At 44.0% G+C, this 27,331-nt stretch overlaps 1 protein-coding gene across 2 annotated transcripts in view; it reads left to right on the top strand.

The window, feature by feature from the left end:
- Positions 1 to 2,130: 2,130 nt before the first annotated feature.
- The window catches only part of LOC146352883 (ephrin type-B receptor 5), a 182,390-nt gene continuing 157,189 nt past the window's right edge, over positions 2,131 to 27,331 (top strand). Inside the window, exon 1 of one of the 2 annotated variants that reach the window (XM_084835088.1) lies at positions 2,131 to 2,873. The gene's annotated coding sequence lies outside the window, so the exon portion shown is untranslated. The remainder of the gene's footprint in view (positions 2,874 to 27,331) is intronic. The other variant, XM_084835089.1, reaches the window with a different exon arrangement.

Below are 27,331 nucleotides of genomic sequence, written 5' to 3' on the forward strand. Positions count from 1 at the left end.
ACCAATTGCTCTTGGTCTGTAAGCAGCCTTGTCCAGCAGGAGTCAGTGGAACAAAATCAGCTAAAATCCAAGTACTTAAGCTAAAATGGTTGCAGATACAACTGTTTTCCTTGTTTATACAGATTTATCTGGCCTGGTGTATTTTCCTTCTTAAATGCTGCTTGTGGCACTGTAATCTCTGTGTTAATTTGCCAGGAGTTCTGTATTTCTAGTATTCTGTTTCTTTGTAGAGCAATGGGTGAGATAACCCTTTGTGGTTTTCCAGTTCTATTCACAGATTTGTGGGACTGGAAGGAAGCCCCAGTAACCTATATAGTCCAATAGTTTTCAGACCTTTAATGCTGATTTGTGGAAGGATCCTTGCATGCCTTACTATGTAGCAGAGAATTCTGGGATGTGTACTATTCATACAGGACAGTAGCCAGAACTCTTGGGCTTCAAAGTTGCCCCATGTTAATAAAGAGTGTAACCTAGAACAGGCCAAATGCCTCCTGTGGCTGCACATTTCAGGGGAAGAGGGCTGGTGATGGGTAATCAATTTAGCAGAGGAGCTTGTGTGCTATTACTGGTAAGCTTCCAAGGAACCCTGGAGTTTCCTAGAACAGAGTCAGAAAACTACCAACCTAGTCTAATGCCAAAAGACCTATACCACAGCATCCCTTCTTCTTGAAAGCTTTCAAGAAGACATTCTACAGCAGCAGGGGGCCTGCGCACCGTTTGGGTGAGTGTGACACACTAGAAAATGTACAGGCTTGTCATATGTAAATGAAAAAGTTTGCATTTTCTAGTTAACATGGAAATGTACCTGTTATGAAGCTATGGTTTTGAAATTCTTGAGTGAGGCATACCAGCCCCCCTGAGTAGCCCTGTAGTGGAGTGGTGTAGTGGAGCCAGGACTCCCAGGGATGCAACATCAGCACTTATTTTATTAGCAGGGATGCTGACATCATCTGCCGCCCCTCTCAGAATTCCCTGTTTCCTCTTATTCTCATAGTAGCTGAGCTGGGGAGGATGAATTTTCCCAGCAATAATGTATTGTTCCCTTTACATTATTTTGCAAAGTATTTTGGGGTGGCTTAGTCCTGAATGGGTAATTAAGACCCATTAGCTCTACCAAAGCTCCTGGTGATGAAAACTGCCAGAACTGGTGGATCAACATGGCTGCCTGTATTTTTGGACTCTTCTTGGGAGTGTGGCTATCAGGACTATCATAATGAGTGCCTGCACTTAAAAAATTACTGTTATATTACTGGCCCTGTAGGCAGAAATTATGTATTGGTGGTGGTAAAGAAAGGCACACTACAGGTGTTATAGCATAACCTGAATAAAGTAAAACCACATGACCTCTCCCTCCAAATACAAGCTTTAACTGCTGAATTAATCAACTACAGCTTTAATGATCTAGTCAATGGGAGCTAGTTTAATCCGTGATGATAACTTTAACTGGTGGAGTTGCAAATTAATCTTTGCAGCTATTTTGCTTCTGGTGTGTTTCAGCAATATGGAATGGGAAAAACGTTAAATAATGTCTTTCTTCTAAAAAGGAGTGGTTGCTTTTGTTGTTAAATTGTAAGCTCTCTCCAATACTTCAAAATTGGAACTTATATTGCAGCTTTGGTAATATGCCAGCCCTAAATATTCATCAATTTCTCGTTTGGATGACAGATGACAAATTGCCTAACCATTATTTAATTAACTGACAGTCTTCATAGTAAAGAAATTGCTTTTGGGCACAGGTAGAATGGCTTTCCCTCTCTACCAAGCTATCATGTTCTTAAGTCCCCACACTTAATAATATTGACCCTTTGAAAAGCATGCTTCAAGTATTCGAAGAGCTTCATATACATCATCCCACAGTTTCAGCAGCAGCTCTGTAAGGCAGGCTGCTATATTATCCCCTAAACTGGAGACGGGGTGAGACTGAGAAAATAGTGCGTTTAGGTCTAATATTAAGGAGCAAGGGCAGGTAGCATCTTAGGCAGGTTTGAGCGCGGGCACCTCTCGGTTTAGAAAGTGATCACTGCTGAGCTTGGGCTGAATAGCCTTTCTGTAACGAGAGGGGTGGATTGGATCACCTCTGAGGATCCTTTCCAAGCCTGCTGCTGGCAGGGAGCGTGGAGCTCCGCCTTCAGGACGCTGGGCTGCTCGGCTTGGGGCCGGCAGAGCCGGTGCAAGGCGAGGGGGAAACGCGAGAGCTGCCGTCGCCGGTGTCTGCTTGGAAGGGGACCAAATACGGAGTCTGCAGCTCCCTCCGAGAGGCTGCGGAGGGGAACGGAGACCCCTCCTCTGTGCGCGCGCCCTTCTGATCTGAGCGGGGGCCCTTTGCAAGGGAAGCGGACGAGCGAGAGAAGTCCCACGAAGAAGCGCACGAGAGAACCCGCAGGAGCGTTTGCAGAAGGAAATCTCTCAAGGTGGCGCTTTTGCCGGAAAAAAAGGTCGGAGCTGCAAGGCATCTCCCAAGCAAAAGGTCTTGGGGCGGCGGAGGAAGGAGGTCCTAGGAGGGAAAGGCCAGGCGAGAAAGGGGGAACCCGGAACCTCCAGCGTGGGCTCGGGGAACTCTCCCCCGAGGTCTGCTTTTGGAGCCCAGACAACAAACGGGCTGGCTGGGCGGCCGGCGGGCATGTTCCCTCCGAGAGGAGGCTCTGCCGAAAGGCTGCTGCTAGCAAGAGCGCAGGGAGTGGAGATGGATCCCTTCTAGGGGATCCCGCAAAAAATTACATGAGCGAGAAAGAGAGATCTCCAACAGCGAGAAGAGAGCAGTCGAATGGAAGCTTTTTCGGGAGCTCAACGCATCACAGTTTAGCTCATCCTCCGCTGTTCCTCTTCGGTGAGATCCTTCGGCACTAATATAGCATCCTGAGAGCATCAGCCAGGTGGGTACTTTTCTGGGCAGAGTCGAATTGCCAACTGCTCGATTTCCCTACCTTCCCCCCAACTTGGGGAAAGGGGTCTGGGTGTGCATTGGAGAAACTGGAACCGTGTCACTGGGGCTTGGGAGGCGACCCCCCCCCCGTTTTCTCCCGCAGATCCCCCATCCTTGTGTCAGATGGCTTGTAGAAAGGGGGAGGGAAGTGGGGAGGGGAAGCCTAATTGAAAAATCAGGTCATGATTTCAAACTGCTGCACAGCTGGCTCGTGGCTGTTCCACACACAGCACAGAGACAGCCCTTTTCTCTGGGTTGGTTTATTGTTGTTGGATGCATTTCTGTAACTATAACGTACACACACACACACACACACACACACCCCGTTTACGAAGATCATCTGTTGAGCCATGCCTTGTGCCCACCCACACCCACCCCTTTGGGGGAGATGAAATCTGGGGTGGGGGGAATTATTTTTACATTACTATACTTCCCCATAGCTGAAGCTCTTTGGGCGGTTTACAAAGGGTTAGAACATTAAAAGTACAATATGCAAAATTAAAAATATCAAAAACACACAAACACAAAGAATGGCATGCTTTTGGATAAATATTGGATGGTTTAAAATGTGTATTGCTTTGTGTGCAGGGCAGAAGGTTGGGTTCCCCTATACAAGGGCCCTGGGGAGGAACCGGGGTGCATTGGAGGTTTAGAGGTGCCCATAAGGAGAGCAGAATAAGGCTGCCCTTTGTATATTAGGGGTGTGGGAAAATGGGAAGGTTTGCGGAAAGTCTACCTTGCCTTTGCTCTTCATAGACTTGATTCATCTGAAATGTAGGGCGCCACACTTAAAAATTAATATACAGCTATCCTTAAAACTCCTTGAGAGAAGAGAAATTTGCCGGTAGACGTGGTTCCTCTACACACAAATCAACCTATACTGGAAGAAGAGACTGTTCTCTCCCCTCCCACCCCAGTAGTAGTATTACAGTTCTTCCTTGCAAATGCCTTCTGCTGATGGAGAGAAAAGGCAAATGGATATAGGAAACTGGGTTACCTACAACTGCAGTTTCGTTACCTGGAATTCCCCCTCTCCTGGCAGATCTGTGCAGCCTGAATGGGGGAAAAAACACTGTTACTACAAACTTGAGTTGAAACTTGTCAAAAGCTCTCTTAAATCACAACTGATGTATTCCCCTGCTAGGCAAGTCCAGATGACTCCGTGCCCTCTATTATCTAGGGCTTTAGACACACAATGATTAATTTTCCTGTCCTTGCCGTGATCATTCACTGCATTTTACAAGACAGTGAGATCCATGTAAACAAGGTCTTTTTAACTCAACATAGAGCCAGTTTGATTTGCTGCCATGCTTTTGGTCAGGCAGACAGGGCTGTGGTGGCCGTTGGACTCCTTCAGACAACTCGGTTGTGAATGAGAGACCCCCACCAGGTGGGAATTGAAGAAATAAAGCTGTTATATCCTTTGTTTGGTCTCAGTGCTCAGTTCTCAAGTATTGGAGTTGCACATTGGAACACTTATTCCAGAGTGGAAATTCCCCTTGCTGTGAGAGGTTTACTGTGCTCCAGGTTTAAATAGTTTCCCTTCTCGATTGCTGAAGCTTACAGGATCTGGCCCTGGCAGCAGCCGCCTGGGTGGGACACGCCATGCCATGGGAGCCATATGCAGTCTCTTCTGAGGAAGAGTAGGGTACAAGGCTAGGGAGACAGAGGAGAGTATTTTTTCAGAGAGTTAAAGGTGGTTTGAAAGAGGGTTTCCTGCTATAGTGTGTACTCACATCCTACTTTCAGCTCTAGTAAACAGGTCTTTGTATTGTTTCAAAAACCTGCAAAGCCTGTTTGAACCAGGGGTTACAGTGGGATAAAATAAATTATATGTACAGCGTGGGAAGTGTTGCCTGTCTCAAACCATTTTCAACTCTCTCTCAATTTGCATAATTTATACAGTCTAGGAACAGTGTAAGCACCTAATCTGTTGTGTGTGAACTAGGCCTGCCTGTGTAAGATTGCAGCCTTAAGTGCAGCAGTGCAGAACACACAATCGCTTGCCCTGCTCCTCGTCTCTTCCCCAGCCAGACAGCCAACTGCAGTTCATCTTTTGGAGTCTTAACTACACAGCTCCATCTGCAAAATCCTCCTGTCTTGGGTCTTAATAGAAAGAATTGGAAAATTTACAAGAATCGGGATGCATGTTAGGATTAATCTAATTCAGCTCTCTACGATTGCTGACTTAAAACCATCCCTAAGGTAGATGTTCATCCTGTCTCTTATGAAAATCCTCCACCAAAGCCAACACAACTGGGCAACTTTTGTTCAACAGCTTGTTTAATTGCGTGTAGTTGTTACAGCTTGGTAGCATATCTTCCTGTTGCCCAGCTCTAATCTGTTTGGTTGTAACTTGAATAAGTTGCTTCTTGTTCTTCCATCTGTGGGCCTTGGAGGCAGTTGTTCTCCTTTTTGGCAGCTTTTTAGATATTTAAAAACTGCTATCATATACTTTCTTAATTTTCTCTCCCTCTCCCAATTCTTTTGGTTGGTTATAGTATGCTGTTTATAATCTCTTCTTATTGTTTAATTCTTATACAAGATGAACTGAAACGAAAACCATCCAAATTCAATAGGTACAGCTATTCCCAGCACGGAGAGGGCCATGATGTACCTGCCTGCCATATAGCTGTCAAAGACCTGTCAGAAAAAAGAGGTGGCAACCTTTATTTAATACTAAAATGGCCAAAGACATAGGGATGCAAAGCCAGACTTTTAAGAGCTAATCACTCAAAGCCAGTTTCAGTTTCTCCCACATATATTTAGGACAAGTTCTTTTTTGTCCTGAATATGGAGAACTTGGTGAATTTTGGCAAATTCTTATTAAAAACCTAACTAAAATGCAATTTTCAGCCACCCCTAGGCAGAACTCACCAGGAAGCAGTGGCGCAGCTGGTCATTTTAGACCCTGGACTTAATGGTCTTATGGGGGCCCGCTTTAGATGGCCATGTGTATTACTGTGAAGCACCCAACTTTCATTTCTCATCTCTCCCACAACCACCATTCCATACTTTACAGTTGCTTCTATATTCCTTATATGTTAGAACAATGGCAACAGGAACAAAACTGTTTGCCTACCCCGATAGAAAAAAAGCCCTGTGCATGTGCAGTTCTGCATTTTAAACTCACTTAAATCACAGCACCATTGTGACTACAGGAATAAAATGGAATTTGCTTCTGTTGCCCTGCTGGCCTTGTCACCTGCCACTCTCTGGGTGCTTATTTTGGAGGTGGCGGTGGTGGCCCTGAGCTATGGGGCCCTGGACTTTGGTCCCAAGGTCTAGCTGTAGCTGCACCACTGCCAGGAAGTTTTTATAGGAAGACCTTGTTGAACGGGATGGGACCTTTCTCCCACTAATTAACATGGTGCACAGTTCATTGGCTTAGCTGAATGAGTCCTGTGCAGAAAAAATGATCAGGAGCTACACAAGATAATTGCTGGACCCTTGTGCGCCCGTTCATCCCAATGGGGCTTTTGCAGGAGAACTTCCCTGTTGGATTGTGCCACATGAATCAAATTTCTTTCTCCTTCTTGCACTCTGCTGTCTTTTTAATCGCACTCAAAATATTCTGCCGAAGTTGGCTGGCAGGACAGCCTCTGTCATACACAGTATTCCAGCTGAAGCCAGCTTTGCTGCCAAGTTGGAACAGTGCTGTTGCTCCCTATATCTTTCATGCTGGGCTCCAGTTAACATGCATAATTGGAAGATGAACTATTTCTTTGCAATGGAATCCTATTTCTAACTCAAATAGATGGTGAGCCAGTGTAACACCTTCATCGTTGATAGAGCGTAGCCAGGAACTTCATTTTTGCATGTGAGCTTTCCTTTTCCTTCCAATATTTTTGCCGTTGCTCAATTTCAGGTGTAGCTAGCCTGAGACAATAAAAGCGGCCTTGCTGGATCAAAGAAAAAGTCTATCTACTTAGCATCCTCACTGATTCCTACAGTGGCCAGCCAGACGCTTCTGGGAACCCACCAGAAGTTGTGGGCAGCTCTGTTTTTTAGACATCTGGGCCAGAGGCTGGAAGTATGTTTTGCTGCATGACCTAACCTCCTTCACATGTGATCTGAGTAGCGTTTGACTAGGGTGTTGTATTGAAGAATGCAGCAAAAACAATAGGGTATTGTGGCACCTTAAAGACTTAACACATTTATTCTGGCACAAGCTTTTGGGGGCATAGTGCATCTGATGAAATAGATGAAAGCATATGCCAGAATAAATGTGTTAGCCTTTAAGGCGCCACAAGGCTCTTTGTTGATTTTGAAGAATGGAATCTCTCACATGCAACTTTAAAAACAATTGTCTTTTTCTTACAAATGAAACTCTGGAGAAAATGTTAATCACATATTGACAAGAATTTGAACGGGCCACTGGGTACCAGGTAAAATTGCCTTGTGCGAAAGGTTTGGCCCACTGGTTGGAGATTCCTATTTATTTAGTCCAGTGCTCCAGTTTCTCAAGACTGTTTGCAATTTTAATCCTACCCTCTCCCTATGGTATTTAGAGTGCTTTCTAGAATCATAGCATATTTCTCACACGAAAATCAGAGTTACTGAACTAGGATTGGAACCAGGACTGATTTCTGTGCAGCGCTGTGGGCTGCCTGATTCTCATTTTATGGCCCCACAGGCAAATCGCTTCAATGACTTGCAGTGCTTCCATGTGAAGTCTGTCTGTCTGAGAACCACTTGCAGCGTGGATCATTTGGACAGGTCTCTACCACTCACTTGCATGAGTGTGTGGCACTGGCATGGAAGCCCTTAATACATATACTGGGGGCGGTCCTCAGAGTGAGTGACTCTCACACGTTATGATCAAGGCTCTATGTACTCTCTGTGCTAGAAAAAATACAAACGAAAGTCTGTACTGAGCCAATCCAAATTCTGTGCCAAGCAAAGCTAAATGTTGTGATTCTATAAATTACGCAAATGTACACAGTTTCTCATTGCTGCATAATTTCTTCTACAATTTTTACCATTTTGCATAATATATTTAGCTCTTGCCAATCCTGATGCAGGGGTAGGAAGCCATACTGAAGTCCTGCCCTCTTCTCATGGGAAATCTTAGTCCACATAATTTCAAACATATATTTAAAACCTAAGGGGCTAAAAACTTGCTTCCCACTCCCCTCACTGTAAAAGAAATAGGATTCTGTGCACTGAAACCACATTTCACATTTCTGAAGAATTACTGCATCTACACAGCCAGTTACGAAAGCCACGCGGAACTGCTGCCATGCAGTAATGTTTCCACCAGCTGCCACGTGGAGAGTGTAATGTGAGAATTGGGCTGGAGGTCCATTATTTACTAATCCCCTTAATTACTGAGATCTATTATTGACTAACCAATGGGTGCTACTTTTCAATCAGCTATCAAAGGAGGAAATTAGGTGGCTTGGGTGTGATTTGATCCTCATAAATCCTATGTTGACTCCTAGTAATTATTTTGTATCATAGATTGTATATGCTTGTTTTAGCACTTATTATAATAACTTCAGAGATAAAAGTTAAGGTACCAGGTCTAACATTTCCTACATATTCTTCACTGGCTTCTAGTAGATTTCCAGGCCCAGTTTAAAGTGCTGTTTTTGACTGTTCAGGCCCTTTACAGCTCAGGACCACAGTATTGGAAGGATTTCCTTTCTGCACATGTAGATCTTCATCAGCGGCCCTTCTCTGGGTTTCCCTGCCAGATGAGGTGTGGTAGATGGCTATGAGAGGGCCTTTTCTTTGGTGGCTTCTGGTTGTGGAATACCTGGCACCTATTTTGTCATTTCAGGGCCAGAAAAAGACCTTTTTATTTTCCCAGGCCTTTTAAAACTATGTTTGCTTGTGTTGTTTTATTCCTTGCTATTGAGTTATCCTGTATCATAGTTTATGGTTTTATTCTTGTTTTTGTTGCTGAATTTCAATTTTTAATTTATTTAGGGAGCAATCCTATGGCTGCTTGTCAGCGGCTAGATGGCCATAGGATATGTGGTTTTCTGGAGAACCAACCTTGCAGGCAGCCTGAGATGGTCCCGTGCTCCACGCTCAGAAGCGGAGCGTGGAGCGGCCAAAATGAGGCGTTCGGGGGGGGGGAGAGGCAGAAATGCCGGTACAACACATCCTATGTGTCACCCGGCAGCCTCCTCCCCTGCTCTGCCTTCCTGCGGCTAGACAGCTGAAATCTGCTTTCTAGCTGCAAATGTAGGGCAGGAGAAGCATGGAGGGAACAATCCCTTCTGGGCTTTTCCTGTCCTGCATTGGATAGGTGGTCACCTCCAAGTTCGGAGGCGGCTGCCTATCCCCATAGGATTGTGCCCTTATATTTTAAGTGAAGCTTCCCTGAGAGCTTCTTGTCTATAAATGTTGTAAATAAATATGTGTTGATTTCCTAGTACTGCAGCCTTGTACAAAAAACTTACTAGCCTATTAAAAAAAACAACCCAGCTCTCCTGCCTTCACATACCCATATCAGTCATTTATGGCCTAAAAGGCCGAGAAGAGGGGGAAAGAGGCAGAATCAGTGCAGAAAAGCTTCTCTCCCTGTCCCTGGTCTCCTAGTGATGATTCCTGCTCAGTGCAGGAGAGCTGGCAAATGGCTATTTACAAGTTGCAATACTGTGACCACTACTTTTATTTTGTGAAAATCTTAAAGAAGAAAACCAAATAATGTTGGTTTGGTTTTGATTCCTCTAAAGCCTTTAAAACTTTCATCTAGACCTTCCTTATTAATCTGTGGACTGATGGGTCCTTAAGGGTGCTTCAGAAAGGCATGTACATTCCTTGACCGTTCAGTACTTGATGACTTGCAGTTCAGTGCCGTTGCAGAATATTGAATTTGAAATGACGTGAGCTGGCATGGGAATTCTGTCTGTGGTGTGTGATCAATAGCGCCTTTCACATGTGTATGTGCACACAGGTATGAATTGGCACTCCCATCATCTTTTACTCCTTCTAGGCTCACTTGCTAATTTAAAGGGGCAGTGGCGCTTTGCCAGTAGCTGTACCACCGAGGTTATGCATCTCCTCAGCCTATGTGTGTATGCTTGCCTGGGAGCTGGATCCTGACTGCAATGTGTGTACAGTGGGAGAGCCCTGCTTCCCTTTTAGTTGTGTGGCACCTCTTCATGTGATTGCCATGGGGCGTATGGTTTGCCACACAATAGACGTGGAAGCTTCTAAACCCCACATAGGCACAAAGGGGAAGGGAAGGGGAGGTTAGAGCATGTGGGCCCAAGACTTGCTGTGGCTTGTTCATGTCTGAACTGAGCAGTTGATATCATCTGTATGTGAAGGGAGGAGAGTTGGTAAAAGAACGAAAGAAAAGTATGTGTTAGGAAGTTTTCTGTACTTATTTGCAAGTCTGAATTACTAGGAAAATGTCCAATTATGTATATTTTATATTTTGAACCCAGAAGAGAGATCATGTAATAAAGTGTGGGATTCCTGTTTCTTCTAATGTAACCATGTAAAATTGGTTATGAGGGCCATAGGTAGCCACTTGGTCATCCCTGCACTTAGGAATAAAGGGTAAGAGTGAGCGGAATGTGAAAAAGCTGCTGTTTCTGCTTTGATCAAAAAGAGTGACTTTGCATGGTAGGGGCATTTATTAGTAAAAGTATGTCTGCCATTTTTACAAGGATAGGCTGTTCCAAATGGGTTGCCTGGCACCTTCATTTGGATCCTAGCGTTACTGTTCACTGATTCCCGTTGAAAGGCACCAAAGGCTAGGTTTAATGGAACTTTTGCTGGTGTATTTTTAATGTCTATACGCTAGACATATCACTTACTTATCTGGCTTGCTATTGAGCTGGATGCCAGGCTGTTGCTCACTGTTTTTCTATATTGTCTGTCACATATGTTACTGCTTTTGCATATAGTGCCAGGCTGTGGCTCATTGTTGCTCACCGTGCTCTGATGTCTTGTTGCCTGACAGACCAGCTACCAAGCTGTTGCTGTGATAGACTGGTTGTTGTGCCTCCTTCCCTATTCTGCGAAATAGGTATAATAGGCCTTCGGCTGTTGCTTTGGTAGATCAGGCTATTTCACACTCTATTCTTTCTTGTCAGATAGCCATAATTGTGAAATAATTCTGCCCAGCTAATAATGCCTTTGCTTTGCTTTTTGTGTGGACTGCTTGGAAACCTTTTGTTATTCTTGAAACATGCCTCTGTTACTACGAATATGTGCTTTTCAATCCAGAAAGCAAAAACAACGCACATTTGTTGGATCCCTCACCCAAATAGGGATTAGATCTGAGTTCAAAAGGGTCAGGAAACTCTGGGGCAAGACTCATTTTGAACAAGATGAATGAATTTGTCTAGGGACATTTTCCTTGGTTTTCCCCAGCAAAGGTAATCTCAGCTGGAGAAACCTTGAGTTGAGGTACTCTCTGTGGCACATGAGCACTTTGAGATCAGATTTCTTGCTTTAGAGCTGCTGCACAGACTGGGGAATTACAACACAGCCTAGATGGGCAGCAGCAAACTTTTTTTTTTTTTTTTTAAATCTTAGGGCACAATCCTATGAATGTTTAGACAAAAGAAAGTCCTAAAACTCACATCATGCTGGGAGTTATAGGACTTCTTTTTTTGTTGTTGGTCTAAACATGCGTAGGATTGCACCTTTAAAAATTCTTCTTAATGTAACGTGAAACTGTTGAGTGTGTTTTGGCATATTAACCTATTGCAAATGACCTTCCAGATTTAAGACAAGCTTCAACTTTTTTTTATGTTACCTCATAACAGGTCCTGTGCTCAGCCCCTTGTCCAACACTGCTGGAATAAAATTTCCTGCACCTAGAAAAATGGCACTTTCCCTACCTACAGCCTGAAAAGGACTACAGCCCAGCAAAAGCTTGATTCTGCTGTTTGTATAAACTGCCCTTAGACAGCTGGGCTCCTCCTCTCTTGCATTGAGCCCTGAATGAAGTCTTGTTAATTAACAAGGTGTAAATGGTTTTGTCTGAGGGCTGCTGGCAATTCCAAAGGGACACCTGCTTACCCATTTACACATGTTATGCAGAGGTTTGTTCCCTCTCCTATGCACAGAACACTGCTATGGACGGTCTCCTTTCCAACAAGACATGCACCTCTTTGTCTGAGGAACTCTGCTGCCTGTCGCTTGCTAACCTCCTATGGCTTTTCACACCCCCCCGCCACCCCCCTGCCCCTGCTTCTCTGTGTGCTCCCCATCTGGGAAGGTCACACAGAATTGATTCAGGGCAAGATTGCTCCAACACGTTTTTTATGCAGCACCTGCTCATTACACCTTCCTCACCATCCTCCTTGCCCTCTCTTGTTCGCCCCCAATGACGGTCGTTTCTGAACCTGCGCTGCCCTTGATACAATACCCTCTTCACCTCTTCCCTACCTCCCTTGGAGCAGAAATCCTTTCTGTGGCAATTATTAATGCACAGCTAAGGGTTCCTGGCTAACTCCTGTGCCTCAAGGCTGTTACTACAAAGTACTTACCATCTAATTAAGTGGGGTAGTTGTATATATTCTTAGGGCTGCAAGGTTTAGTTAGTAACTTAATCAACTACAGCTTTTGTTGATTAATTGGTGGGGACAAATTTTAATTGGTGGGGCTGCAAATTGAGGGCATGCTTATTGCTTTAGGCAATTTTGGTTCCAATATGTGAGGGAGTGAGAGAGGAAAAGGAGTGGTAGTTGTTAAATTATCTTACACTACCTTCCATTTCTTTCCTCTCTGTCTCTCTCTTTCCCTTTTGATAAACTAATAGTAGTTTCCTTTTTGTTAAGCTGACAGTGGCTGAGTTCCAACTGGTCTCTCGTCCAGGCATACATTAGATCCTCACCTTTTTGGCCTTAACAGTTCTATAGGATTGGGGGCTCCTGGGCCACTCACAACTAGACACCTATACTGAGGTTTTGTAACAGTTCAAATATATATGAAATTTGACAGTGATTAATCAACAAAATTTGATTTTATTAGTGTACTTGATTAAAGGTGGGGCTGGGGGTAGCTACGGTCGACAGGAAGCTCTGGCGTGGGCTGGTCCATGAAGTCACGAAGAGTTGGAAGCGACTGACCGAATAAACAACAAACAAGGGAAGAACAGAAACATTTTGTTAATAGCTTGTAAAAGTTTAGGGGTAGTACTGAAGGGCTTGGTTTTCATAGCATGAGAGAGGAAACCAAAGCCTTAAGTACTTCCCACTAGTATCCTTTTAAATGCTTCTTATGTACATTTTTTTATTGGAGAACTGTATCACAAAATTTGGAGAAGTGCAAATTTCAAAGGATGAATGCGTTTCGGTTCACATATTGGTTCAAAAGTGTGAAATTAAATAAGCTCACATTAAAATGCAAACTGAACAAATTTCTCCTCCAGCCCTACTACAATCCTGTTACAACGAGGAAAAACTAGAGGCTAAATTGTAGATCATGCTTGAAGATATTTATGGAACCTATTTCCCTGTATCTCTGTACCTGTTGCCCCGATCCTGTGAGATTTACTTGAGCCAATTAGAAGCACTGTTAGAACAGAATAAGTAACATTCTGAATAGTGAGTTGCTGGCCCTGGCCCTCTTCCTGAATAGAGTGTGTATGAACGATTAAACTAGGAATTGAAGTTTGGCAGAGATTTGTGCTTCCCAATATAATCTGCTATCAAGAACTACCAGTCCCAGAATTCCTTGGCCATAGCAGGTAGAAGGGAGAACTGGTGGAAGGGACAAAACCCCATAGTAATTGAGGACATTGATCCCAGGAATATGGGGAGCCATTGCTGCTGGTAGGATTTGCTGACCCAAAATATAATTGAGTAAATGTCTAGTACAAACACACATAAACACCTGAAAAAAACCCTTCTCCCATACAAGGCTGCCCTCTTCTTCAAGTATTTGGGAAAGGCCCTTCTTTCGAGACCACCACTTTCAGAGGGGTGTTTGGTGGTGAGGGCCTTTTTGGTAGCCACTCCCAAACTGTGGAACTCCCTGCCAAGGGAGGCGAGGTTTGCTCTTTCTCTGCTGTCCTTCTGCCAGCAGGCAAATACTTTTTTATTCAAGAAAGCCTTTGGCATTTAAGTGGGTCTGTTGAGTTAGGTGCAGTTTTTATTTGGTTATTGTGGTTTAAATTGTATTTAATGCATTTATTTTTATTGTTTTAATCAACTTTCATTTGTGATTGCAAGCGACTTTGAGTGCCATTTTTCTTGGTAGAAACTCAAGGCAGGGTACAAATCAAATAAATAAAACACACAAACATCCTATGTCGTTTCAGGTTAAAAATATAAATTTAGCATCCAGAAATGCAAGAAAACAAAGGGAAATAAAAGAAACGACAAGATACCAATCAACCCTCCCGTTTTTTAAAACATAAGAAGAGCCATGCTGGATCAGACCAAGGCCCATCTGGCCAGCCAGATGCCACACAAGGCCCTTCGGCAGTCTGGCTCTGGTTGGTCAATTAGAATTTTAAAAAAATCAAGACAAGTGGTAAGTGTGAGTGGGGCCTTGGTTCACTCCAAAAAATCAATGGCAATTGCATCCCCTCACCTACACCTGAATATGCTACTGATCTATATTTTAGCACATCAAAACCCCTTTTGGGAGTTCCCTGATGTTGAGCTGGTGCTGGGCAGAATTTTATGCCTGCTTAGGAAACGGGCACTGGAGTGTTTATTTGTCTTTCCAAAACCTAACTCTAAGAGAATAAAATTAGCACAACCAAGTGAGGTTGCTTGAGGGGACGTTTCTTTCTGCTGCCTCTTTGTGACTTGGACTGCATCTGCGCCTTGTGCATTTTACTCTGAACTGTGCCATGACAGGAAAGCCATATTCTGTAAAAAGAATGTGCAGGGAGACAAAACAAAAGGATGCTGTAAACTGAAATAGCCCCCTTCAGATGACACAAGAGGAGAAGGTAATTTAGCTTATTCTCTCCTACTTTGCCTTCCCTTTCCATTCCTTACCTGCTTAACTGTCCCATCCATGTTCACAGTGAGCCTATCCACACATCATGGAGCCAGCTGCCAAACCATGGTCTGGTGATCAGTGATGCCTCTGTGTCTTCTGTGCTTCTCCCCCTGCCTCTTCTTCTTTGGGAAGGAATTTGCCATGTTTTGCCTCAAACTATGGTTACCACTAACCATAGTTTGCCTCCAATCCTGGGACTGAAACCCAATTTGAAACTGCCGTTTCAATCTCTGGATTAGAGGCAAGTTATGAGTAGTGGTGACCATAGATTTGCCTGTCCCAGAAAATGGAAGTTATGTCAAAATATGGGAGGCAATGAGCCTGAAGGGGAAGGAGGAATGCGTGGTGCTCCTGATTGCCAAACCACGTTTTGGCAATTGGCTCCATGACATCTGAATTGAGCTACGTCTTATACAAGGAAGTAGAAGACATTTGCTGGACTTGATTGGTTTCAGTGCAAACAATGTGTGCGAAACATTGTTTGACAACAAACCTAGCTTTCCACTCCCCAATTGCACTCCTAACCCTCCCCCACTCCCTGCACATTTGCAACCTCACTAACTCTGGGCTCTATTCAGTGTGCCTCATTCCAAAATGTGGCCGCCATCCTGGGCACACAGGTATTTATGTACAAGCCCTGTTGAAGTCAGCTGGACGTCAGCCAAAGTAATCGTGCATCGAGTCACACAGCTTATGAGAGCATTGCTGGTTGGCACTATACAACTCCAGGGCCTTAATACGTGTGTAGTCTGATGGCTCAGCAATTTCTGCAGTTTGGGAAATCAGCGGAGGATACTTGTTAACAGAATGTGCTGTGAGCTAGGAAGCCTTTGGTTTAAATCAAGAGCCAGTGTGGTGTAGCGGCTGGAGTGTTGGACTGGGAGTCAGGAGATCCAGGCTCTGGTCCCCACTCGGCCATGGAAGCTCACTGGGTGACTTTGGGCCAGTCACAAACTCTCAGCCCAACCCACCTCACAGGGTTGTTGTTGTGAGGATAAAATGGAGGAGGAGGATTATGTGTGCTGCCTTGGGTTCCTTAAGGAGGAAAAAAAGGCGAAATATAAACGTAATAAATAAATACATCTCACTTTTGCTAGAAACACACAAGGTAGCCTTGGGCAAGCCACAATACTCTCAGCAGTCCCTGTCTGTAATACTGAGATAAATTAACCCAATATCATTAGTAGGCAGCAAATGGTTTGAAAGGCCCCTAGAAAAGTTCTGCTGCTGAAGCTAAGCAGATCTGGCCCAGGGCTGTAATCTGCTTAGATAGAAGACTGTGTACTGAGCACCTTAGAGCAAGACAGTGCTATTTGTGTAAATTATTTAGATCCATTCCAATTAGGTTTCAGACCTGGTTATGGGATGGAAACTGCCTTGGTCACCCTGGTTGATGACTTACACCGGGGAATGGGTGTGGGGAGTGCAACCCTGTTGGTTCTTCCACACCTCTGAACAGCTTTTGATACTGTTGACTATGGTATCTTTCTGAATCACATATCTGGATTGGGCTTAGGAGGCATAGTGTTAAAGTGGTTCCGGTCTGGAGGAGCAGCCTCAGAAGGTGATGCTTAGGGGCTTTTGTTCCACCCCATGGCTATTAGCATGTGGGGTGCCACAAAGTCCCATCCTGTCCCCCAGCTTTTTAATGTCTACATAAAATTGAGAAGACATCAGGAGGTTTGGGCTGAAGTGTTGTCCGTGTGGGGATGATACTCAGCTCTATCTCTCGTTTCTGTCGACACACCCCAGGGAGGCTGGAGTGTCTGGAGGCTGTTTTGGGATGGATGAAGGTGAACAAGCTGAAACTTAATCCAGATAAGACAGAGGTGCTGTGGGTTAGGAAACCAGCTACTCTGGATGGGGGTTTACAACTGGCCTTAGATTGGGTTGCACTACCCTTAAAAGACCAAGTGCACTGTCTGGGAGTCCTCCTGGAACTGGGGAAGCCCAGGTGGCTGTCATGGCCAGGAATGCATTTTACAGGCTCAGGCTGGTATGCCAGCTGCGGCTGTATCTGGAGAGGATGAACCTTGCCTCAGTTATCCACACACTAGTGACATTCAGGCAGGACTACTGTAATGCACTGTATGTGGGGCTGCCTTTCAAAACAGCTTGGAAACTTCAGCTGGTGCAGAAACCTTAAATGGTTTGGGACCAAATGAACTGAATGACCACCATCACCCATATCAGCCTGCCCTCACTTTAAGATCCACAAGAGAGGCTCTTTTAATTTGCCAACCTTTGAGGGCAGTTAGGTGGGCAACTACATGAGAGAGGGCCTTTTCTACAGTAGCCCCACACCTCTGGAATAAGATGCCATTGGGGGGTCCACCAGGCCCCATCATTGCAGGCTTTTAAGAAGGCCCTGAAAACGTACTGCTTTACTTTGGCCTTCCCTGATTATGTTTTATCAGACTGGGTTGTAGCTGCATTGTGTGTTGTAGGCTTTGTCTTATGCTGGTGTTTGTTATTTTTTAGAATGTTTGCTGTTCTTACTACTGTATTGCTTTTTATTGTGCAAATTTTATTGTATACCACCTTGGGAGGATTCCTGCCTTGAAAGGGGCCCAAGAAATATTTTAAATAAATAATAAAAAATTAAAAATAAATAGAACCAGTTTTTGTTGTGTTTACCTGCCTCTTTCCCTTTAAGATATTTCTACCCAGCAGTTGTTTTATAAACCTGTAGTTATAAGTAACTACAACTGTTTCCTGCCCTACCCATGGTAAGAGCTTGCAGAGCAGAGTGTGGTTGCCGGGCAAACCTCAGCCATAGCATCTTTAACTTCTTTTTAAAGAGATGCACTGTAAAATAAATATATAAGCAGCTGCCTGAGGTTTTTTTTTGTCCCTTGTTACTTGCTGGGCTGCTATGATGTCATGCCATGTTTACAAATGTTCTAATTGCTGAGGCTGTTGTTGCTGAGACTGTGCACTGTTGTACACTGCTCTGGAACTCATTTATGTGGATGAAGGGTGATAGGGAATTATTTTAAAATAAATAGAAATGTGGCTTTAGAACAAGGAGAAGATAATTAGGTTGGGAGAAAAACCTTATACAGTGGGCTAAAAAGCATGGACTCCTGGGAAATATTTGTGGGAAAGGGAGAAAGACAGGTAGAAGAAGACCTGGGGCCATTTTGAGGGAGTGCGGGGGCCAGCTGAAGAGCAAGTCAGGAGGAAAGCCTCTGGCAGGGCCTAGGGAATAATGGTGGTCATGTCATTCCTGGTGAATGGAGAGCTGAGAAGGGGACCAAGCTAATGATTTAGGAGGGAGAGCCTTTTTTAACTGCTAGGCTGTTGTATGTTTGTTAAATTGTGCATGCCTCTCAGTCCCCAGAAATGTTGCTGATGCATTAGGAGTTTAGAGAAGAGTAACAGAAGGTATTAACAGGCTGCAGAGGATTGATGAGGCACACTACTAAAGGAATGGCAGATACTGGCTAAATGATGACTAAAGAGATTGGTTACATGTGTCTGGAGAGTGTAAAATGATGGAGAAGGAGATATTTTTCTTCCAGTTTTTGATAGCTGGGACTTGCTCTGTTTTTTGTTTTTTTTTCTTTTCACTTTTTTCTGAATTAAAAGAGGAGGCATAGGTCATTCCTTCACCCTCAAAAGATTACTTTTAGAGCCGCTTTTGCTAACCTGGGGCAGCAAAATACTGCTGCTCTGCCTCCATTGGTACTGTTGTGCTAGTGAAACAGATCACCTGCACCACAGGAACTAGAGGTTCCTAAAACGAGCATGGAAATGAGCAGCAACACTCATTTTCAGAATGGGGCAGGTCAGCGGAGCTCACGTCTGCTGTGCCCCATTCCAGAAGTGAATGTTGCCACTTGTTTCCAGTTGTTTCAGGAACCACTAGTTCCATGGACTACAACACATCTGGAGAGCACCACTTTGTAGAAGACTGTCGTAGAACAAAGGTGGTTGTAGATCAGAGTTTCAGGATCAACTTTGTTTTTTACTAGAATCCCAAGATTCATCAACCAGAGCCAGGTTGCACTTAGAATTTAAGAATTCTGAGCCCAGGAATTTGTTCTCAGTACCAGAATGGAAGAATGCTTACAGTCCTTGCACACAAAAACCTACTTCTGGGTACAACACCCCCCGCCCCCACACCTAACTTTCTAGATTTCAGCCGTATAATTTTGGACCAGAAGAAAGTCATTTGTTGTTGCTATTGTTAAACATATGGGAGTCAGAAATTCTTGTTGATCTACTGCAAATCACTCAGAAGATACTGATCTAACTTCTGCCCACTGGTTTGAGAGTATAAATTACCCATCCTGTGTTTTTACATGAGTTTCTCATCTAGGTGTACCCAGAGCAGTGACTCATGCAGAGACCCAGTGGATAAATCTGAAGATGGGTAACTCTGCTACAGCCTCTGCATTGGGAATTATTGGGTCATTCATTTGCAACTGATGCAGACCTATGGAAGAATTGGCCAAACCACAGGAGGTTGACTGAAAGGAGAGAAGGCCAGATCAGTCACATGATACAGGGATGCAGCAGGCAGAGTTCTCTGTGGGTGAACACTTTGGTCTTGCAGGAACCGCACAAAGTATTGCTTTGGAATTCCTGGCCTAAGCAGTATAGGGATAAAAAACAAGGATGATAGAAATGAGCTGCTTTCTGGTTGAGAGCCCGCTTGCTTGGCTTAGTTCAGTCTTAGCTTCACATACTCATACAGAGATTTGCCTCCGTTTGGCTTGAGGGTATGATGTGAAGAAGTCTGAAAAAAATGTCAAATATACAGATCCCCCCCCCCCCCCCAACCACATGTACACACCCTTGGGCTCCTATGATTCTAATAAAGAGCTCATCGGCATCTGTGGAGAGAGAGGTTTCTGTCCCTGCAGAAAATGTGTCTGGACTCGTCCCAGATCTTGCTATGAATCAACACAGACTTTTGCCCAGGGGGGCAGCTCTGTGCCTTGCTTTCTTATTTTAAGTGTAATCTCTTGGTTTTCGCTCCAAATGTGACTGGTGAGAGGACAAATGGGTCCCCAACAACTCCCATGTAATACAGATGAACTTGTGATTGTGCAGGAAGCAAGATGGGCTCTGAGATTTATGCATTATTGTTTCCAATTCCAGCGCTAAAAATAACCCAAACACATACCAGAAAGTGTCGTTAAAAAGCTGAAATATTTATTTGACATTCTTGCACAGTTTCCTTTTCTCCAAAACACTTGATTGTATTTGCCCCTAACACTGGGGTAGAGGATGGAGGTAGCACCTTGCTGGAAAGGAGAATCTGGGAAGAGAATGATTGAGGCCTTCTGTGCCCTTAATGATCTATCTGTGGAAGGGAACCTTCTCCCAGGTCTGTCATATTTTAGGTGTTTGGAGGTAAGCCCTCTTGAACAGATGGTCCTCCTCCAGTAATCAGGGCTGTATATACTTTACACTGGCCTTCCCCAACCCTCTAGAGGTATTGGATTACAAATCCCATCATCCTCAGTGAAGAATTTTATAAAGAAAATTGAAATTTATATGCAAAATCATTCAAATGCTTTAACAGGAAAACTCCATTCTCTGGGCTCATATACATGGCTCAAACAGAGCAACTTTGCAGCATTTCCCTTGCTTTGCATAGACACTTTTCTCTGTTTACAGTGAAAGCCTCCTTCAGTATCATATCCCACGTGTTTTTGTGCAGTGGCAGAATAATGGTGCACATACAACAGCCATGTATAGGCGATTGCCTAAAACTGTGGGGATGCACATGCAGGTCCTGTCCCCAAAGTCCACGTGCGCACTCCAGCCCCTACCACACTTTTATCCCTTGTGAGCGGGCTGAACATCTGCATAGGGCTAACCTTGCCAGCAATTCTTTCGCCATATTTACTTCCATATTGTGGCTCCCTGTAGCTTTCTTATGCTGACCTGATTCTGAAGTAGTGACAACCCATGGGTTAAACAACCCATGGGTTATTGTGCATTCCACTTCTGCTTTTACTCAGCAACCCACAGTCAGCTCCTTTGTAGGCTGCTGAGTGTGACGTGCAAACCTGGGCTGCTGTTTAGCCCCTAAACAACCCAGTGGTTAACCAGTGGTTTCAGGGTGAAGGCAGATTTCAAGGACAATCCTGTGGATGTCTATTCAGATGTCACTCCTATTGGATTCAGTGGGAATTTCTCTCGGTTATCTGTGTATACAGCCTTAACATTGTGACAGTAGTCATGCTGGGTACTTCATGTGGCATGATCCTGACCTCTGCACATCCATACCAGCAAATTCAATACTAGTTCAACCATTAGTCTTGCTTTTATTGCATCAGGGAGGATATAAAAACAAACAAACCCAAACATGTATATTTAAATGATGTGTATACATTTATACATATTTGTATTTTTTTCCAAATAAAGTGAAGCATGAACACAAATAACTGCAAATATTTTTTAAGAGAGTAGTTAAGCTCTTTTTGATTGAAAATGATTTAGAAAAAGAGAGAGATGTTGTCCCAGAACAGAAAAACACATACTAGTGTTGCACATAATGAGAACGGTTTCAAGCCACTCCAGTTGTTCTTAAGATGTTACATCTTTCTCCATCTATAGCCATTCATTTCCTCAAGCTTCCCCACTAACAATTTCCATTCTCTCCTTCTACTTTACACCAAACAATTTAGAAAATATATCTGTAGCGGGCAAAGATTTTAAAGAAAAATTGTGCTTGTCCTTCCATAGACTGTGACTGTTATATCACTTAGAGAATTAAAAGCAGGTGGGTTGTGACCGAGAACTAGGCCATTCCCCTGCTTAAAGTGAGGCTCACCACTAGCAACACCATCAATATTCTTTTGTTGTGTTAAAAAAAAAATTTTTTTTGAGGGGGGGAGAGAGTAGTAGGGGAAAGAGGAGAAGAAAGATGGACATATACCATTAAAAAAGAACGAAGTGTGTCCTTCATTGCAAGTTGGAGTGAAAAGTGGTCATGAGTCAGGAAGAATTACTGGTGTAGATGCAGTCCCACCAATCCATATTCTCAGTTTGGAAGAGAGAGTTCTTTCAGTGGTGTCGTTCTGTGGATATATTTATTGACAAAGAGCAGTGGCAATGCACCAGAAGGTCATCAGTTGCAGCTCACTACTTCAAGGCAGGATCATACCTGTTTTCCAGACATGATAATTTATGATGTTGCCATGTATGAGGCTTAAATCATAAGGCCAGTTTACTGTGCAAAAATGGAATAGGAAAATTACTTTGTATTGCCAGAAGGAGAAGGGGATGGCAGAGGATGAGATGGCTAGATAGCATCACCGATGCAATGAATATGAACTTGAGCACGCTCCGGGAGAGAGCACAGGACAGGAAGGCCTGACGTGCTATGGTCCATGGGGTCACGAAGAGTCGGACACGACTGAACGACTGAACAACAAAAATTGCCAGAAATGGTTGTATGAATTAATCCTTATTCTGGCTTGCATTTATGTATGTAATAATCTCCCATACCTTTTGCATGTCTGTCGGCATCACTCTTTGGAAAGCTGAGAAGGGCTGGAAGGTAACAACTGCAGGTTCCCCAACCTTCCACCTGAAAGAGCAGCAGCTATTACATGACTCCCCACTCCCATCTGAACCCTGTTTCCACGGTACACAGCTGGCGTTACTTACTGTAAGAAAAGGGGCAAAGACTGCCATGCTTAACCATCTTGGAAGCAAAAGGTCAAGAATGGATGTGGGTGTGCAGAGGGGACTGACAAACACCACTGCTGATATCTGGAAACACAACTGTTAAGAGAAATGAAGGCTTGGAAAAATGGGGGCAGGGGAGGATATTCCCCTGCCCATAAATTTTCAAAAATCCTTTGGGAAAAATGTTTCCCCCAATTTTTCTGCCCCCTCCCCCAGGTCTGTACATCTCTAGTGATGGTGCATGACATCAGGAAGCAGGAACAGAGCCAAGGCTCCCAAGGGATGAAGAGAGGGGTGGGGGTGAAAGGTGGGGCTTTCTTCTTCCTTTGACAGCTGGAAGGGGCCACTGGGGCCACTAAATTCAAAGACCTCGTGTGCATCATAACCCCTTGCCCCCAGCCACCAAATTTCTTTCTTTTTTCCCCCTTCTGTCTGTGTTAATTACCATGATTTACTGGCCACCACTGCCTTGCAAAACGAAAATGGCACTGTGCCATTCGCAGAAAGGCGCCTGCTGCACCATCCCCAGGTAGTTCCCGCCTTCCCTCTCTTGGTTCTTGTTCGTTCTTGTATGTTTTAATTCTGTTTCCACTTAAAAAGTCATCTTTCTGTCTAAAGTTACTTTCCCTTTTGTCTGTGCACAAGTCAGGTGATGAAAATTGGTTCATGGCATCAGCTGGGAGACCCTTAGATGTAAGAGGAAGTCATTGTTCTTTAGATTTTGACTGAAAGCAAGACTAGATTAATCTATCTAGGTAGCTGAAGCAGGAAGGGAGTGGGTGAAAGAGCATGCTTCTTGGCCAGTGTCATCAGTTATGGGTAGACTCAAACTGTGGGGCTTCTGAAAGCCTGTGACTCTTTGCCTCCGCTAGTCTGCTACTTGCTTTTCTCTCTCAGCTGGGGCTGCCTTTAAAAAAAAATTTAAAAAAAAATTGACCTCCCTGGAAAAGGGCCTGCCATGCAAAGTTCCAGATGTTTTTTAAAAAGTGATGGAAATTACACACACACACACACACACACATCCCCAAACCATTTTTGATAAATGCTCTCTAATCTTGCCTCCATAATGCCTGGCTGATAGATTCATGTATGTAGTTTTATAAACTTGCCTGCTCAAGTATACATGTGAGACGTGGATTTCCCCCATAATTATCACCTTTTCCTTTTTGTCTGGAAATGGCTTGTTTGAAAAGCTTGTCAAATACTGTCCTTGCCAAAGCATTTACCCTTCCTTTAACTTAATGTCCAATCCGTTGCTTTGAAGTGATAAACTCTGGCAGTCTAGATGCTTTCATCTGGTAAGGAACCACAGTTGGAGAATCTTTTCAGCATATTGTCTAGCTTCAAAGGAGGTACTGACTGTGGGAGCCTTGTTAACATTGGCTGAAGCTACATTAGCATGTTAAATTAGTTCCGTCTCCTTTAAGCTGATTGGGCCAGCAGCATGCCTTAGGCAAGGAGGTGGGGAGGCCGCACCTCCTCTCCTAGAATCTCTTTGGAAAAAGGAGACTTCTGCCTATGGAAAGGAGAGAGTTCTGACCACCTGAAGATGTATTAGAATCATACATGGGGGTTAGGCCGCAAACACAAATTTGGGATAAAATGACGTGTTATGAAACTACCCCTCCAAATACACTTTTTCCCACTTCTTGAGTGGTTGTTTATAGCCATGAATTGCAAGCATCTCATTGCTGCTCCTCTGCCATTTTGTTTTCTCCCCTCACTGTGTGATCTTAGCCAGTCAAAGATCACATTGCGAGAGGATGTCACACTGCTATGTATGCAGCCAATTAGAATTGGTTATGGGCAGTAGTGTAGTGGATCCAGGGCTCACAGGGGTGCAGCGCTGGCCGTTTTTTATTAGCAGGATTGCTGATGTCATCTACCAACACCCCACCCTGCAATCCCTAAATCTCAACAGGCAGGGAGGGAAGGCTGAATCCTCCCCATCCCTTCATGCTGAAGTGGGTGGGTGGAAAGAGTGTGTGACTATGTGTATGTGCACGTGTGCAGCTCCTCAGCTGACACTGGATGCAGCCCTTGGGGCCGAAAAGGTGGTGTGCCTCTGCCTTAGTGCCTGGAGAGTGGAGGGTCAGCTACCTCTTTAAAGGTGGTTCCTAAGTGGGAGTGAGTCATCGGTGGCATGGCCCAGATGCGTACGATTTGTCAGAACTTGAAAAAGTGGTGCCATTTCCAAGACAAGCACTGACCCTGCAGGGGAGCACAGGACACATCCAGCATGATGGTAATGTAGATATACATCCCTGAGTGGAATTCTATATTTGGTTATTCTGAAGTGAGTCCCATTGTGTAAGTGTGAATAGGTGTGTGCAGCCTAAGACAAATTCAGGGTACCCTCACATCTTGCCTCAAAAATGTTTCATTGGCTCAGTTCAGCCATCATGCCAGGCCATGGTTTATGCCGGAGGTGGGCAGCTTGCAGCCCTCTAGATGTTTCGATGTACAGCTCTCACTAACCCTACCCACCATAACCAGTAGTGAGGCATTATGGGACTTATAGGCCAAAACACCTGAGAGGGCACATGTTGCCCACCCCTGGTTTATGCTAACCATAGTTAAGAACCTGCACCAAGGTTTGAACTTCCAGGAGCGCAACATGCAAACCATGTTTTAGAGCTGCTTGTCTTAGTTTAATTTTCCGTCTGCTCAGCACTCTTCATTTGTTTAGGTTATGAGGCTAATAAGGGGGAAAATAACCCCATAAATTACAGATACGTTCCCTCCATTTTACAGCCAAGATTTAACTATAGATACAGCTACAAAGCAAACCATCCAACTTTACATTTTTTAGCTTTTTATTGTATTTAAGTTGCATTTTAGATTTCTGCTCTATGATCTTTGAATTGCAAAGTGACTTGAGAACCCATTAGGTAGAAAGGAAAGCAGTGCATTTTAAAAATAAATATTGAGACATGTGGTATTCATGAATCTTAATAAATTTCCTTCCAGTTTGAAAAAAAGGTATGTATATTTGATTATTAAAAATGGTCTTTGGATAAGGCTGAAACACAGGTAGCTATTAAAATGACACTTGCAACAATCCTGCTCCATCTGTGGAGAAAGCAGGTTTTGCAAGAGGCCCTATAGGAATCCTGCATCCCCAGCTGTTTACACTGCCCTCTGCCACTGCACCATCTCTGTTGCAAACAGGCAGCTGTTTAATTCAGGATGTGGTCTTCCATGAAGTGTTTGGCAATAGTTTCATTTATTTCATTTCTACACCACCAAAGCTCTCTGGGCGGTTCACAAAAATTCCAGCCCCAAAGTACGACATGACAAAAACATCATACAAATGTTAAAAGCTATGTGGTCAAATGCCTAGGATTAGTGGAAAGTATTAACCTGGCACCAAAAAGATGGTAATGTTGACACAAAGCGGACCTCAAAGGGGGAGAGCATTCCAGTCTGCTCTTCTTCAGTCCTCTGTGCATGAAATCCTTCCTGCATCTGCTGAGTGTAGCTTGCTTGCCAGGGGCTCGGGGAAGAGTGTTTCTGATCATATATGAAGTCAGTTTTTCTCCAGGGGAAACAAGTATTTCCAAAAAATGTAAGTGCAGAGTGCCCTTGAGTATGTGCAGAATGCCTGCTTTTGTGAAGTGCATGGAAGCTGCAAGTTTTGTGACTGGCTCTCAGCCTGCCTGTCAACTGTGCCAGTGGGCTCAGAGGTGCTGTGCTTTATGAGAAATGGCTTTGGGTTGAGATGGCAGGCAGCCTCTCAGCTGAGAGGGCCATAAATGCAATGAGACAGCAAGCACACGAATACGAAGAATGGCTCAGCGGGAGATTTTTTCTCCCTGGCTTTGCATTTTCCAGTCTGGCAACTGGCCAAGAGGATAGCTGTCTGGTGGGGCCACTACAATTTTGGCAGCCCCAGGCACTACCGAAACCTCAAAAGGCACAAATCAGGCCCACTATGTGCTTTTGCTGGTCACCTTAAAGTATCTCTATAATTTTTTACAAAGACTGCAGGAAACCTGCTGTAAATTTATATAACCAAAATGTAAGAAATGCTCTATTGCTCAGCTGTGCAATTAAGTTCTGGGTTAGGCGCCTGAGAAATATTACATGGAGATATAATCTCCCATATCGAGTAATTAAAAAACAGCACTCAAACCGCCAAAGCACCCATCAGGTTATATCTTGCCAAGCGAAAGTACCACTGCAACACTTCTAAAAGTCCCAGTCCTTTTAAATAACTCACGATGATGATGATGTAGTAATTAATGATGAGAAGATACAGGGATATTGTCTCACTGAACAATTTATTCGAAATAATTAAAAGCTCTCCATCAGCTGACACGTGTCTGGGGTATGTCTGCCAGTCACCATTTATGGTTCACACATAGTGGCTTCAGTGAGTCTGAATTTCCAGCATGCGGTGTGTGTGGTGCTGAAGTTGAGAGGTGCAGGGGGGGGGTGTTTGTTGGCAAGGTTTGAATCCTTGGCGAGAGAGACAGAATTGCTCAATGGCTTTGGGCAACTTATTTTCTGAATCATTTCCCCATTAAAACGAGAGTTAGCATTTTGTTAATTTAAGGGGGGTGGGATCAGTAGACCAATCGAATCATCATCATCTAATATTTTAAAGGAGTTATTTATTTAAACAGTAATGAAGAATAGAGATAATTATGTTAATTAAAAAACACCCCACTGGCTCCCAGAAGCTGTGCAGAGCATCATGGTAAATCACATTGAGGCCCCTCTTCCTTACACTCATGAAGTTAATGCTGCATGTTAATGCTGATGTCTCTGGTCTTATTGACCTGTGCTTGTGGTTTCATACTTCCTCCTGTTTGGAGA

The sequence above is a fragment of the Heloderma suspectum genome, chromosome 2 (assembly GCF_057233095.1).
Source record: "Heloderma suspectum isolate Gila_16-S chromosome 2, 16-S_ref, whole genome shotgun sequence".
Taxonomy (NCBI): Eukaryota; Metazoa; Chordata; class Lepidosauria; order Squamata; family Helodermatidae; genus Heloderma; species Heloderma suspectum.